We start from the raw sequence: 14,884 nt of genomic DNA on the forward strand, positions 1-14,884 counted from the left end.
TGTTTTGTACTTTATTTATAAAATCTAGGATCTCAGGTTTTTTCCCCAAATTATCAACCTTTCGTCCCATTTTTAAAGCTTTCTCTGCTCTTTTACACCTTTTAAATTTTTACTATTTAGTGTGTTCTTTCTTTTCTTCCCAAAACGTTTTCTCCATATCATCTTTCATCTGACATCTACCTGCCCAATCTATTAATTTGTCTGTGTTCTCAGAAGCTGTTTAATGTTCTGTTCATAGTTAATCATGCTTCCTATTTTTGTGTTGTCTGAAAATGTTGATTCTGTGCCTCCATACCCAAATCCAGAACACTTAAAACTAAAAGCAAAGTTCTGAAGATACTGGAAATCAGAAATACAAGTAGAAAATGCTAGAAACACTTAGTAGATTAGGCAGCACCTGTGGAAAGAGAAATAAATGTCAACCATTTCAAGTCTTAACCTTGCAGCAGAGCTCTGATGAGAAGCCATCGACCTGAAACAGTAATTTTATGTTTCTCTCCCCTCAGGTGCTGTCTGTCCTGATTAGTATTTCCTGCTGTTTTTGTTTTTATTCTAGAACACTTACGTATAGCAAAAGCAACCACCTCAAAATCATTATCATCATTATAACACCATTCCGATCATAATTAATAACATCATATAACTGTAAAGGTAACTTTAGAGCAACTCACACATACTCCTGGACCCCCTACAACAAAAGCTTGTTGGATTATAGACAATCCGTCTCTATCTTGCAACTTTTTTTGTTTGTCTCTATTTTATTAATATCACAATGCTGAGTGCTCTTCTAACTCACTGTTATTGTTCCTCCAAGTTTCAAATATACCATTCGAAATATACCACTTCCTCCTGCCATTTTCACTATGTCCAATTGAAGACTTATATTCACTATGATCTATTCTAACATTCCTTCCTATGACTTAAAAATGGTGGAGCTCCTTACCTCCCAGGTTCATTTCCCCATGCAAATGCCAGGCTTTCAAAACCCAACCTTGGCATCACCTAATCCCTGTTTCTTCATAGACTTCATCTTCTTTCTGATTTCACCAGAAACGTGCTAGGACCAATGTTCTAGTGAGTCATATAACTAGGGAAGTGGTAAGGTATTTAAACTAAATAGAGAGGGGAAGGGAGCACGTAGGGGAAGATTAAGTAAATTAAAGGGAAATAACAAGGCAATGGATCAAGGTAGCAATAAAGGTAACGGTAATCAGAGTATGACAGGAGGGGACAGTGATTGCAAACCAAAGAGTGTGCCAGCAGATAGGGCCAGAGTTTACAAAAACAGTAATAAAAAAAAAATTAAATTAAGGGCTGAATGTCTGAATGCCCACAACACTCGCAATAAAACAGATAAATTGTCAGCTCAAATAGAAATTCATATGTAAGAGATGTGGCTACAAGGAAACCAAAGCTGGGACCTGAATATCCAAGGGTATATGACATTCAGGAAAGACAGGAAACTGGGAAAAGCTGGTGGGGTAGCTCTGCTAATTAAAGAGGGCATTAGCACTGTAGTGAGAGATGACTTTAGTTCTAAAGATCAAGATGTAGAATCAGTTTGGGTGGAACTAAGAAACAGCAAGGGGCAAAGAACATTGGTGGGAGTTATTTATAGGTCACAAAACAGCAGTGGTAATGTAAATCACAGTATAAATCAAGAAATTAGAGGTGCATATAACAAGAGTAATACAATAATCATGGAGGATTTCAATATACGTATAGACTAGATAAACATAATTAGTACTACTTTGTGGAGGATGAATTCTTGGAATGTATGCGGGATGGTTTTTTAGAGCAGTATGTTGTGGAACCAACTAGAGAATTTCAGATCTAGTATTATGCAATGAAAAAGGGCAAATTAGTAATCTTGTTATAAAGGAGCTTTTAGGAAAGAGTGACCATAATATGGTGGAATTGTACATTAAGTTTGAAAGTGATGTAGTTCAATTAGAGACTAGTGTCTTTAACCCCCATACCTTCATAGTTTCCTTTGTTTAGATTTGAGTTGGCTATGGTGGATTGGGAAATTATGTTAAAAGGTATGACAGTGGACAGGCAATGGCTAACATTTAAATAGCTAATACATAGTTTACAACAAGATACACTCCTTTGATACACAAAAATTCAGCAAGGAAATGTGGCTAATGAAAGAAATCAAGCATTGTATTAGGTCAAAGGAAGACATGTATAAAGTTGCCAATAACAATGGTAAGCCTAAGACTGGGAGCATTTTAAAATTCTGCAAAGGAGGACCAAGAAAAAGATTAAGGAAGGGAAAATAGGATATGGGAGTAAACTAATGAGAAACATAAAAACAAACTATAAAAGCCTCTAAAGGTATGTAAAAAGGAAAATATTAGCAAAAACAAATGTGCATCCATTACAGGCGGAGTCAGGAGAATTTATGATGGGGAATAAGGAAACTAAACAAATACTTTGGGTGGAATCTTCCCAGATTTGCATTAATTGCAGTGGCGGGCAGGTAAAATGATGTTTTACATTCTGGCCACAACGGCGGCTTTTCACGCTGCATCATCCTAAATGCACCACATTAATTATGCATTCCTGGGAAACATGCCATTTCCATGGTGGGTGGGCTCTTATTTGCCCATCAAGCCATCACCTTGTCGCTTCATCATGCCAGGCACCATATTTAAAGTTCAGCCACGCACACAACTCTCAGTGCTTCCAGCCTGTGACTGCTGCAAAGAAGACGTGGCCTCGAAAGGCAAAAAGACTGCTGCTTCCAGATTCTATGATACGTCCCCTGAGTGCCTTTTGGATGCAGTGGAGGCTCGCTGTGACGTCATCTACTCCTCATGATGGCCGCATGATGGACAGCAACTTCACTAATCTAGCTTGGGAGCTGGTGGCAGCGGTGGTCAGCACCAATGCCTTGCAAAAGAGGACAGCCACCCAGTGCCACTACAGAATGAATGGTCTCATCCATCCTGCCAAGGTAATTCACTCTTCTCACTCTCAACTCACATACTCACAACCCCATCACACATCCATAGGGATCTCACCCCTCAAGGGACAACACCTCTAACTCTCACACACTCTCACATCTCCATCAGGCTCATGCCCTCTTGAGCTCATGTCCTCATCCTGTCCATGGCTCTTGCTTATACTCTCTCCATCTGTTTTCATGAAGGAGAAGCCTGCTTACAGGAAGAGTCCCAGACCAGGGGTGGAGTGGCCCATATTAGGCCCCTCACTCACATTGAGGAGTGTACCATCGCACTGACTGGTGAGGACATGGACTGTGGCTGTGGTGACGGTGAGGTCGGCAGCGCACACCCTTGTAAAGATCCTGCACCACATCATCCTTCTCTCAACGCAAATGTGAGGGCTCTCTCTCCTGCTTTTGACTCTGCTGCCATGTACTAATTACCTCTACTTTGGTTCACAGGGAGCTCTGCCAAGCGACTGACACCCTCAGCCAGCCATTCCCTCAGCTGCATCCACATCCTCACCTCCAGCCAAGAGGACACCTCCTCCATTGAAGAGCTAGAAATAAGCAGCCTGAATGACCCATCACAGTGCTCACACACACCCTGCACCAGTGCAGAGATGCACACCTTGGTGGAACCTAGATCTAGAGCAGCTCGGGTTCACAATCTGGTGGTCACAGCACAGACACATGTCCGCAGCAGCAGGAAGCAGGTTCATGCGAGCTCCCTGGCACTCAGAGGTTCAAGCATCTGTGAGGTCCGAATCAGATGACGAGCCTCTAGATTTGACCTTCCAACTCATCGTGGAGAGTCAGCAGAAGGCGGGGGGAACATCACATGGAGATGTTGGAAGCCCTCAACAGAGTGGCACATGAGTCGGAGGAGTGTGTCTGCCTGCTCTCTGATGAAGTGGTGCCCACATGTGCGAGTATGGAGGTCCCCATGGGGAGGATGGTGGACGCCATGGAGACCCTGGTCCAGCAGAATTAGGAGATGTGTGCAAACCTGCACTCCATTGCAGGGGCCATGGGTGAGTTCCTGCAGTGACAACATGAGAGGTGCTCCTTCCCCTTAAGGAGTCAGACCGGGACCGCTGGGCACCTGATGGGAGGAAGAGCAATAGCTGGACAGCCCTGGGTAATCCACTCAGGAATCTCAGAGCTGTCCTTTCCCTCTGAGTCCCCTTTGATTGTGAGCTCCTCAACCTCATCCTCTGTCACTGCAGAGGGAGTAGCTGGCCTACGAGTGATACTGGAAAGGAAAGTGTGTATGTGACAGGGCCTTATGGAGCCTCGTGCAAGCACTCTTCTATGCACAAAGGTCCTTCACATCTCATACTCACCTCAATGTACTGAGCACTTTGAATGCTGCCTGCTGGGGTTCGCTTTCAGTTGTCCATCTAAACTGACCTGCATCTCCCCGGAACCCCTTCCGCCCTCTGGACCCCTTCCCCCCGGAATCTCTTCCCCCTGTCCTCACACCCCATCCCAGACTCCTCATCCTCCCAATCTCATCCCCCCCACATGCTTAGTCCCTTCCTGACTCCCTCAGACACCCTTACTTCTTCCGCTACCCTTCATCCTTCCCCATCCCGACTATTTCCTCCAACCTCACCTCTTCCTCTAGTTTCACTTCTTCCTCCAGCCTTACTCCTTCCCCCTTCCTGACTCCCTCAGACACCCTCACTTTTTCCTCCACCCTTACTCCCTCCCCTCTCTGCACTACTTCCTCCCCCCGGACTCCTTCCCCTCACTCCTTTGTCCCCTCGGACCCCTTCCCCTCTCCGCATCCTTCCTCCTCCTGGACTCCCTCCCCTCTCCGCATCCTTCCTCCCCCTGGACTCCATCCCCTCTCTGCACTCCATCCCCCCTCCGAACTTCTTCCCTATACCTTCCACCCCCCCTTACTCCTACCTCCCCAGTTGCCATCTTCTACACCGTTAGCCCCTCCACAGTTGCCATCTTCTACTCCATTACTCCCTCCCCCTCCCACCCTCACCCCCCTGGCTCCTTCATTCCCCCCATCCCAACTTCACCCCCCAACATCTTCATTCCCACCTCCCAAACTTACCCCCCAACATCTTTTCCTCTCCCAATTGATCCAAGACCTTCTTCTCCCACCCCCTCGACCATCATCCGTTGTGAGCATCAACAGTGACTTTCCAACTTCCATGAAATGCTTCACAGCACAGCCATGTCCACGAGAATCCACCCAGCATGCCATGGACATTCCTCCAGAGTGCCGTTGCTGTCGGGCTCCAATGTCTTCTGCTTCTTGGATGTCTGCGATGTGAGCAAGGCCCTGGAAGGTAAGTTCCGATTTTGCACATCAGAGTTGTCAAGATGTGTTCTGCACAGGTGTGTTTTCCTGCCGATGTGGGCGGACGATTCAGCTGTGGGGGTGTGAGGGGGGAGTGGTGGGATGAGTCCAGTGGACTGGCCTTGTAATGATATGCTGATGTATTACAATGAGGTTCCTGACGTCCAATGGCGGGAAACGTGGCCTGCCATTGGCGGGTGGAGTGGACGATCGCAAATTGGTTTCACGACATCATGAAACCGATTTTTGGCCTTCTCTCCATATTGTTTGCTCACACCACCAAACACACCCGATTCCAGCAGGCACAGAAAATCTCAACCTTCGTGTGTGTCTTCACAGAGGGAAATACTAAAAACCTCCCAGAAATGACAGAAAATCAAGGGACTAACATAAAGAAGGAACTGCAAGATATTAATATGTTAAAAAAAACAGAGAAATTAATGGGACATAAAGTAGATAAATCCTCTGGGCCTGATCATCTACAACCCAGAGTGTTAAAGAGGTGGCTGTAAAGATAGTGGATGCATTGATGGTCACCTTTCAAAATTCTATAGACTCTGAAATGGTCCTGCAGATTAGAAGGTGGCAAATGTAAACCCACTACATAAGAAGGGAGGGAGAGAGAAAACCGAGAACTATAGACCTGTTAGCCTGACATCAGTAGTAGGCTAGAATCTATAATAAAGGATATGATGATAGGACACTTAGAAAATAATGATAGGATTAGCAGAGTCAACATGGATTTATGAAAGGGAAATCATGTTTAACATAGGGACATAGCAACATAGGAGCATGAGTAGGCCATTCAGCCCATCGGGTCTGCTCCACCATTCAATATGATCATAACTGATCATCCGCTTCAATGCCTTTTTCCCACACCATCCCATACCCCATGACTTCACTGGCATTTAGAAATCTGTCAATCTGTACTTTAAACATACACAATGACTGAGCTTCCACAGCCCTCTGGGGTAGAGAATTCCAAAGATTCACAGCCCTCAGAGTAAAAAACATTCTGCTCATTTTGGTCCTAAGTGGCTCCCCCTTATTTTGAAATTGCGTCCCCTGGTTCTGGACTCCCCAGGGGAAACATCTTACCTGCATCTATCCCTTTAAGTATTTTGTAGGTTTCAATGAGATCCTCTCATTCTTCAAAACTCTAGAGAATACGGGCCGAGGTTCCCTAATCTCTTTTCATAGGACAGTCCTGCCATCTCAGGAACAAGTCTGGTGAACCCTTGTTGCACTCCTCGATCGCAATAATATCCTTCCTAAGGTAAAAGGACCAAAACTGCACACGGTACTCCAGGTGTGGTCTAACCAAGGTTCTATACAATTGAAGCAAGACATCACTACTCCTGCACTCAAATGCTCTTGTGGTAAAGGCCAACATACCATTAGCCTTCCTAATTATCTGCTGCACCTGCATGTTAGCTCTCAGTGGCTTATTGACGAGGACTCCCAGGTCCTTTTGTACATCTACTGTTGGAGTATTTTGACAATGTAACTAGCAGAATAGATAAGAGGGAACCAGTGGATGTGGTCAATTTAGATTTTCAGAAAGCTTTTGATAAGGTCCCACACAAGAGGCTAGTAAACAAAATTAGAAAACATGGGATTGGGGGGAATAACAGGCATGGATTGAGGACTGGTTAACATACGAATATACGAAATAGGAGCAGAAGTAGGCCATTCGACCCCTCGAGCCTGTTCTGCAATTCGATAAGATCATGGTGATCTGTTTGTGTTTTCAGTTCTACATTCCAATCTAGGCCTGATAACCTTTGATTCCCTTGCCTAACAAGAATCCAACCATCTCTGCCTTAAAAGTATTCAGTGACCCTGCTTCTACTGCCTTGCTGCACAATGCTCTGAGAGAAAAAAGTTCTCCTCATCTCTGTCCTAAAAGGGTGACCTCTAATTTTAAAACAGCGACACCTCGTTCTGGACTCGCCCACAAGAGGGAACATCCTTTTCACATCCACCTTGTCAAGACCATTCAGGGTCTTATATATTATAATCAAGTCACCCCTTACTCTTCTAAACTCCAGCGGAAACAAGCCCAACCTGTCCAACCTATCCTCATAAGACAACCCACTCATTCCAGGCATCAATCTAGTAAACCTCCTCTGAAAAGCCTCCAACATACTTACATCCTTCCTTAAATAAGGAGAGCAAAACTGCACAGTATTTGAGATGTGGTCTCACCATGCTTTGTAGAACTGAAGCATAACATCCTTATGTTTATACTCAATTCCTCTTGTAATAAAAAGTAGCATTCCATTAGTCCTCTTGATTACATGCTGTACCTGCATACTAACTTTTTGTAACTCATGCACGAGAACACCTAGATCCCTCTGCACCTTGGAATTCTGCAGTTCTCCGTTTAAGTAGTACTCTGCTTTTTTATTCTTCCTGCCAAAGTGAACAATTTCACATTTTCCCACATTATGTTCTATCTGCCAGGTTTTTGTCCACCCACTCAATTTATCTATATCCATCTGCAAACTCCTCATGTCTTCTTCACAACAAACTTTCCTACCCATCTTTGTGTTGTCTGCAAATTTAGCTACCATGCCTTCGTTCCTCTCATCTGTCATTGATGTAAATTGTAAAAAGTTGAGGTCCCAGCACAGATCCCTGCGGGACTCCACTAGTCACATCCTGCCAATCAGACAAAGACCTATTTATGCGTATCTCTGCTCTCTGCCAGCGAGCCAATCTTCTATCCAGGCTAATATGTTACCCCCTACACCATGAGCTTTTATTTTCCACAATAACCTTTGATGTAGTACCTTATCAAATGCCTTCTGGGAATCCAAGAACAGTACATCTACAGGCTCCCTTTATCCACGTCACATGCTATTTCTTCAAAGAACTCTAATAAACTGGTTAAACATGATTTCCCTTTTACAAAATCATGCTGACTCTTCTCAATTATCTTGCTTTTTTCTAAGTGCCCAGCTATAACCTCTTTAAAGATTGATTCTAGCATCTTCCCCATGACAGACATTAAGCTAACTGGCCTATAATTGCCTGTTTTCTGCCTCCCTCCCTTCTTGAATAGAGCAGTTATATTTGCTACTCTCCAGTCTGATGGAACCTTTCCAGAATCTAGCGAATTTTGGAAAATTAGCACCAACAAATCTACTACCTTATTAGCCACCTCTTTTAAGACCATAGGATGAAGTCCATCTGGACCCGGAGACTACCCAGCCTGCAGCTCCATCAGTTTGCTCAGTACCACTTCCTTACTGATTGTAATTTCACCAAGTTCCTCTCTCCCCTCCAACTCCCGACTTATAGCTATTACTGGAATGTTTTTTTTAATCCTCTATAGTGAAGACAGAAGCAAAATATTTGTTCATTTCATCCACTATTTCCTTATTATCTCCTCTTGACTCCCAATTCTCACTGTCTAGAGGACCAATACTCACTTTACCTGCTCTTTCTCTGTTTAAATACCTGCAGAAACTCATGCTGTCTGTTTTTACATTTCTAGCTAGCTTCCTCTTATACTCTTAATTTCTTTCTCCTGATTAAGCTTTTAGTCATTATCTGCCATTCTTTATATTCTGACCAATCATCTGATTTGTCACCCATCTTTGTGCAATTATATGCTTTATTCTTAAGTTTGATGTTTTCTCTAACTTCTTTCATTAACCATGGATGGTGGGGTCCTCCCTTTAGAATTTTTCTTTATTGTAGGAATATATTTATTCTGAAATATCCCCTTAAACGTCTGCCACTGTTTCTCTATTGATGTATCCCCTGGCCTAGTATCCCAGTTCAACTAACTCAGCTTTCATGCCCACATAGTTGCTCTTATTTAAGCTTTAAATACTAGTCTTAGGCCCACTCTTTACCCTTTATATTGGTTGTAAAATTCAATCATATTGTGGTCTCTGCTACCTAGGGGTGCCTTTACCCTGAGGTCATTAATTAATCCTGTCACATTGCACAATACCAAGTCCAATATAACCTGTTCTTTGGTTGGTTCCAGAATGTGCTGCTCTAAGAAACTATCTCGAAAGCATTAATGAACTCCTCATCCAGGTTAATCCTGCCAATCTGATTTTTCCAGTTTATGTGTAGATTAATTGATTATTGCCGTCCCTCTGTCACAAGCACCCAATATTTCTTCTTATATATTTATCCTATATTTTGGATACTGTTAGGGGGCCTGTAGACTACTTCCATTAGTGACTTCTTTCCCTACTATTCCTCATCTCTACCCAAACCAATTCCACATTCTGATCTCCTGAACCAAGACCATCTCTAACTATTGCACAAATGACATTCTTGATTAAAAGTGCTACCCCTCCAACTTTACCTAGCTTCCTATTCTTTTTGAATGTCATATACCCCTCAATATTCAGGACCTAATCCTTGTCATGCTGTAGCCATGTTTCTGTAATGGCTATCAGATTGTACTTATTTACTTCAGTGTGTGCTATCAATTCATTTACTTTGTTATGAATGCTACGTGCAGATATGGACCCATTAGTTTTGTCTTTTTGTTATCTTTGTAACATCTAGTCTTGATCCCTGGTGCATTCTTAGGTTTTTTCTCTCTGTCCCATCCTGCCATTCTCCAACCCTCATTTCCCATATTATTATTTGCCTCTCTTACCTTGTCTCTACTCTTGTATATACCACATCTTTCCACATTTGATCCCTTGCCCCCACTATTCAGTTAAAAATCCTCTCTACTTCCTTAGTTATGCAGTTCGCAAGAACACCTGTCCCAGTATGGCTCAGGTGTAGACCATCCCAACTTCCGCAGTACTGGTGCCAGCGCCTCACAAACTGGAACCCACTTCTCCCACACCAGTCTTTGAGCCATGTGTTCAACTCACTAATTTTATGTATCCTATGCCAATTTGCACATGGATCAGGTAATAATCAAGATTATAACCTTTGAGGTTCTGCTTTTCAATTTAGTACCTAGCACCTCATACTCTCTATGCAGAACCTCTTTCGTAGTTCTACCCGTGTCGTTGGCACCTACATGGCTAACAACAACTGGATCCTCCCCCTCCTATTGCAAGTTAACAGACAGAATACTGGGAGTAGAAATAAATGAGTCATTCTCAGATTGGCAGGCTATGACTAGTCGTGTACTACAAGGATGAGAGCTTTGACCCCAGCTATTTACAACCTATATTAATTATTTGGATGTAGGTATTAAATGTAATATTTCAATTTCGCAGATGACACAAAACTAGGTGGAAGTGAGAGTTGTGAGGTGGATGCAAAGATGCCTCAAGGGGATTTGGAGAGGCTAAGAAAGTGGGAAAAAATCTGGCAGATGGAATACAATGTGGAGGAGAGTATTTCTTAAATGATGAAAGGCTGGGAAGTTTTGAACTTCAAAGGGACTTGGGTGCCCTTGTTCATGAGCCACTGTAAACTAACATACGGGTGCAGCAAGCAATTAAGAAGGCAAATGCTATGTTGTCTTATATTATAGGAGGATTTGAGTATAGGAGTAAAGATGTCTTACTGCAATTATAAAAAGCCTTGGTGAGACCACACCTGGAGTATTATGTATAGTTTTGGTCTCCTTATCTAAGGAAAGATATACAAACCATAATTCCTGGGATGGAGGAATTGTCCTATGAGGATTAAATAGACTGGGCCTCTATTCTCTGGAGTTTAGAAGAATGAGAGGTGATCTTGTTCAAACCTACAAAAAGCCTCTTACAGGGCTTGACAGGATAGATGCAGGAAGGATGTTTCCCTTGACTGGGGTGCTAGAACCAGGGTTCACAGTCTCAGAATAGGGGGCAGGTCATTTAGGACTGAGATGAGGAGGAATTTCTTCACTCAGAGGTTGGTGAATCTTCGGAATTCTCTGCCCCAGAGGATGGTGGAGGCTCAGTTGAGTGTATCCAAGACTGAGATCGATAGATTTCTACATATTAAAAACATCAAGTGATATGGGGATAGTGGAGGAAAATGGTGTTGCAGAAGATCAGCCATGATCTCATTGAATGGCGGAGCGTGTTTGAAGGACCGAATGGCCTACTCCTGCTCCTATTTCTTATGTTCTTTTTTATGTTCTTATGTTTTTCCATGTGTATCATAAGGCATGAACCTTTACCTGAAAGTCTCAATATAAATATTCTCCAAAGTGGAGAAATCCAGTAGGTAGATACCATCCATTCTGCTTCCTCACATCACTGTGGAAAACTTATATGATCTATCTGTGCATTGTAATCTTATGCAACATTTCAGTTCATTAAATGCAATAAAGATCAGTTTCACAATATGTAGATAAGCTAAGTAGAACTATGTCATTAAAAAGAGTAGACGACTTATGGAAGGCCCCCAGAGTGGATACTAAATGGACTCAGAAACTAAAATGCATTTCTGGAGAGAGAAGAGATTGGAGATTGAGATGATGAGTTGAGAGCAATCTAAAATAACACAGTCTGATTGGGCCTAATGGCCTTTTCCTCTTCTGTTTTTTATGTAATGCTGACACCAAGTCTAACTAGGTCACTAACTTCATATTACCTCCTCAAAAAATTCAATCAACAGGATCACGTCTGACTAACTTGGTTGAATTTTTCAGGTGGTAACAAGGAGAGTCAATAAGCATAGCACATTTGATGTAGTTTACAAGGATTTTAGCAAGTATTTTGACAAGGTCCCAAATGGCAGACTGCTCAGAAGGTAAAAGCCCAAGGGAACCAAAGGCAAGTGACAAGCTGGATCCAATATTGGCTCAGTGGCAGGAAGCAAAGGCTTGTGGTTGATAGATTTTTTTTCTGACTGGAAGGCTGATTTCACTGGGGTTCTGCAGGGATGAGGACTGGATCCCATACTCTCCTTGGTATATATCAATGAAATAGATTTCAATGTACAGGGCATGATTAAGAAGTTTGCAGATGTTACAACAATTGGTCACATGGTTGATAGTGAGGAAGAAAGATGTAGACAGCAGGAAGATATCAATAGATTGGTCAGATGGGCAGAAAGTGGGCAATTTGGAAAAGTGTGAGGTACTGCATTTGGGATGGTCAAACAAGGCAAGGAAATACACAATAAATGGTAGAACACTTAGTAGCGTAAAGGAACTTTGGAGTACATGTCTCCAGATCACTGAAGGTTGCAGGTCAAGTAGATATAACAGTTAAGAAGGCATTCAGGACACCTTCCTTTACTACTGAGGCATAAAATGTAGGTCATACCAGTACTGTATAAAAGATTACTTAGGGCACAACTAGAGAGTATTGCATACAGTTCAGGTCACTGCATTACAGAAAGGATGTGATCGCCCACAAGAGGGTACAGAGGGGGCACACAAGGATGTTTCCATGAATGGAGAATTTTAGCAATGAGGAAATGTTACATTAGCTGGGGCTGTTTTCTTTGGAACAAAGGAGGCTGAGGTGAGATTTAATTGGGGTGTTCAAAATTATGAGGGGCCTAGATAGATTGGATAGGAAGGACCTATTTCCTTTAGCAGAGAGGTCTATAAACAGAGGACAAGTGATAAAGATATTGCATAGATCTTTCACCCGAACAAAAACATAGGCCAGGAATTTCCCCTCGGTGATTTGAGGACAGGGCCCGCTCGCCGAGGGGAAAATGACGTGGAATGACATCGGGAGGAACCCCCAACGTCATCTCGGTCCCTTTAAATAAACACGAAGGCGGATGGACAGCGAAATCAGCTGTCCGCCCGCTGACCTGTCAATGGCCAATTAAGGCCATTGACAGGCTAATTAACCTTATTAAACACACGGCCCGGCCAACCTTAAGGCTGGTGGGCAGGCCAGGAGCCCCAGTGGGCTGCAGATTATTAATGAAATTTCATCCTCTGGCGGGATGAAGTTTCATGTCTGTTTTTTAAAAATTTAATAAATTTTGTGTGTTTATTATTAACATGTGCCATCTCGTGTGACAGTGTCACATGAGGGGGTCATGTTAATAATTTTAATATTTATCTAATTTTGGAGTTTACTTACCTCTCACGAATGTCCCTGAGACAATGTCCTTCTGGCGGAAGAGTATTTGTTATTATGAGACCATGCTAAACACGTGCTTTGTCAGCAGCACAACACCATTTGCATCGGCATTTCTCAGCCCGTTTTTCTCCAATGGTTTGCTCCAAACTCGGAGTCATGATCAACCCAGACATTAAAGTCCCTCATAAGGATGATCTTTTCTTCTTTTGCCTCAGAGAGCAGTGTGCTCTTTTGCGCGCACATGCGCGAAAGAGTGCACTTTGACAGATGAGGATTCCTTCCACCCTCCGCACAGGAAGCGCATAGCTTCCTGTCGGGCAGGCCGCTGGGCAGGCCTTAAGTGGCCCGCCCACTCAAAATGGCAGCGGGCCCCGTTTCGGTGGCGGGGTTCAGCTGCCCACCCACTGCCAAGCTGGTGGGGCCCACCCGCCCATCAAGGTAAGAATTCTGCCCATAATGTAGGATGTACCAATGCTTTGGTCTAGAATGTTTCCAGGTGGCTTTGTATTTTTCCTTCTGGCGGAAGAGTATTTGTTATTATGAGACCATGCTAAACACATGCTTTGTCAGCAGCACAATACCATTTGCATCGGCATTTCTCAGCCCGTTTTTCTCCAATGGTTTGCTCCAGACATCGGAGTCATGATCAACCCAGACATTAAAGTCCCTTATAAGGATGATCTTTTCTTCTTTTGGGATGGCAGTGAGGAGTTCATCAAGGTCAGAACATAAATTTTCCTTAACATCTTCATCGGAGTCAAGGGTCAGGGCATAAGCACCGATAATGGTAGCATATGTCTGTATCACTCAACCCCTGTGGGATAATAGCTGCTGGCTCATTGATTTGTTTGATCGGTGATGAACATCCACCTAACACCAAGGGGAGAATTTTCTCTCCGTTGGGGCGGTTGGGTGGGAGCGGGCGCGCAGCCGATCGCCGTCCGTGACCGGCGGCGCGCTGCCATTTTACATCGACGGGCCGATTAAGGCCTGCCCAGCATGACATGCACCCAGAAGCGCTGAGTACTCCCTGTCCGGGTGGAGGGAGTAGGCTGAGTTAGAGCCTGCGGTCTTTTGCACATGCGCGCGAAAGAGCACAGAAATCTCCCTGAGGCACAGAGGTGCCTCATGGAGATTAGTTTAATTTTTAATAATTTTAATTAAAAAAAAATTTAAGACATGTCCCCTCATGTGACAGTGTCGCATGAACTGGGACATGTCAATGAACTTTAATAAAAACTTTCATTCAATTTATAAACACTTCATGAAACCTCATCCCACCCGTGAATGAGGTTTCATGTTAAATGCGAAGGCCGCCTGGGCTCTTCGCCTGCCCGCCAACCTTAAGGTTGGATGGGCAGCTCTGTTAAGTATTCCAATTGATATTTAAATGGCCTTAATAGGCCTTTGATAGTTTGGCGGGCACGCACTAGAGTCAGCTGCGCACCCGCCGAACTGAAAATCGGAATGATGTGTGGTGATGTCGGGCCGCATGCCCGCCCCTGCTCGCCAACCCGAAGATTCTGGCCCAAGACATTGCAAGGTACAAAAATCCAAGAGGAAGAAGATCAATGTCTCAGTCCTAAAACAGCTCGAGTAAAGAGAGGAGTTCCAAATGCAACTTACGAT

At 43.6% G+C, this 14,884-nt stretch overlaps 1 protein-coding gene across 1 annotated transcript in view; it reads right to left on the reverse strand.

Moving 5' to 3' along the window:
- dock3 (dedicator of cytokinesis 3) overlaps window positions 1-14,884 on the reverse strand; it is a 1,401,685-nt gene that overhangs the window by 1,405 nt on the left and 1,385,396 nt on the right. The window lies entirely within an intron of this gene.

Source organism: Carcharodon carcharias, chromosome 7 (genome assembly GCF_017639515.1).
Source record: "Carcharodon carcharias isolate sCarCar2 chromosome 7, sCarCar2.pri, whole genome shotgun sequence".
Taxonomy (NCBI): Eukaryota; Metazoa; Chordata; class Chondrichthyes; order Lamniformes; family Lamnidae; genus Carcharodon; species Carcharodon carcharias.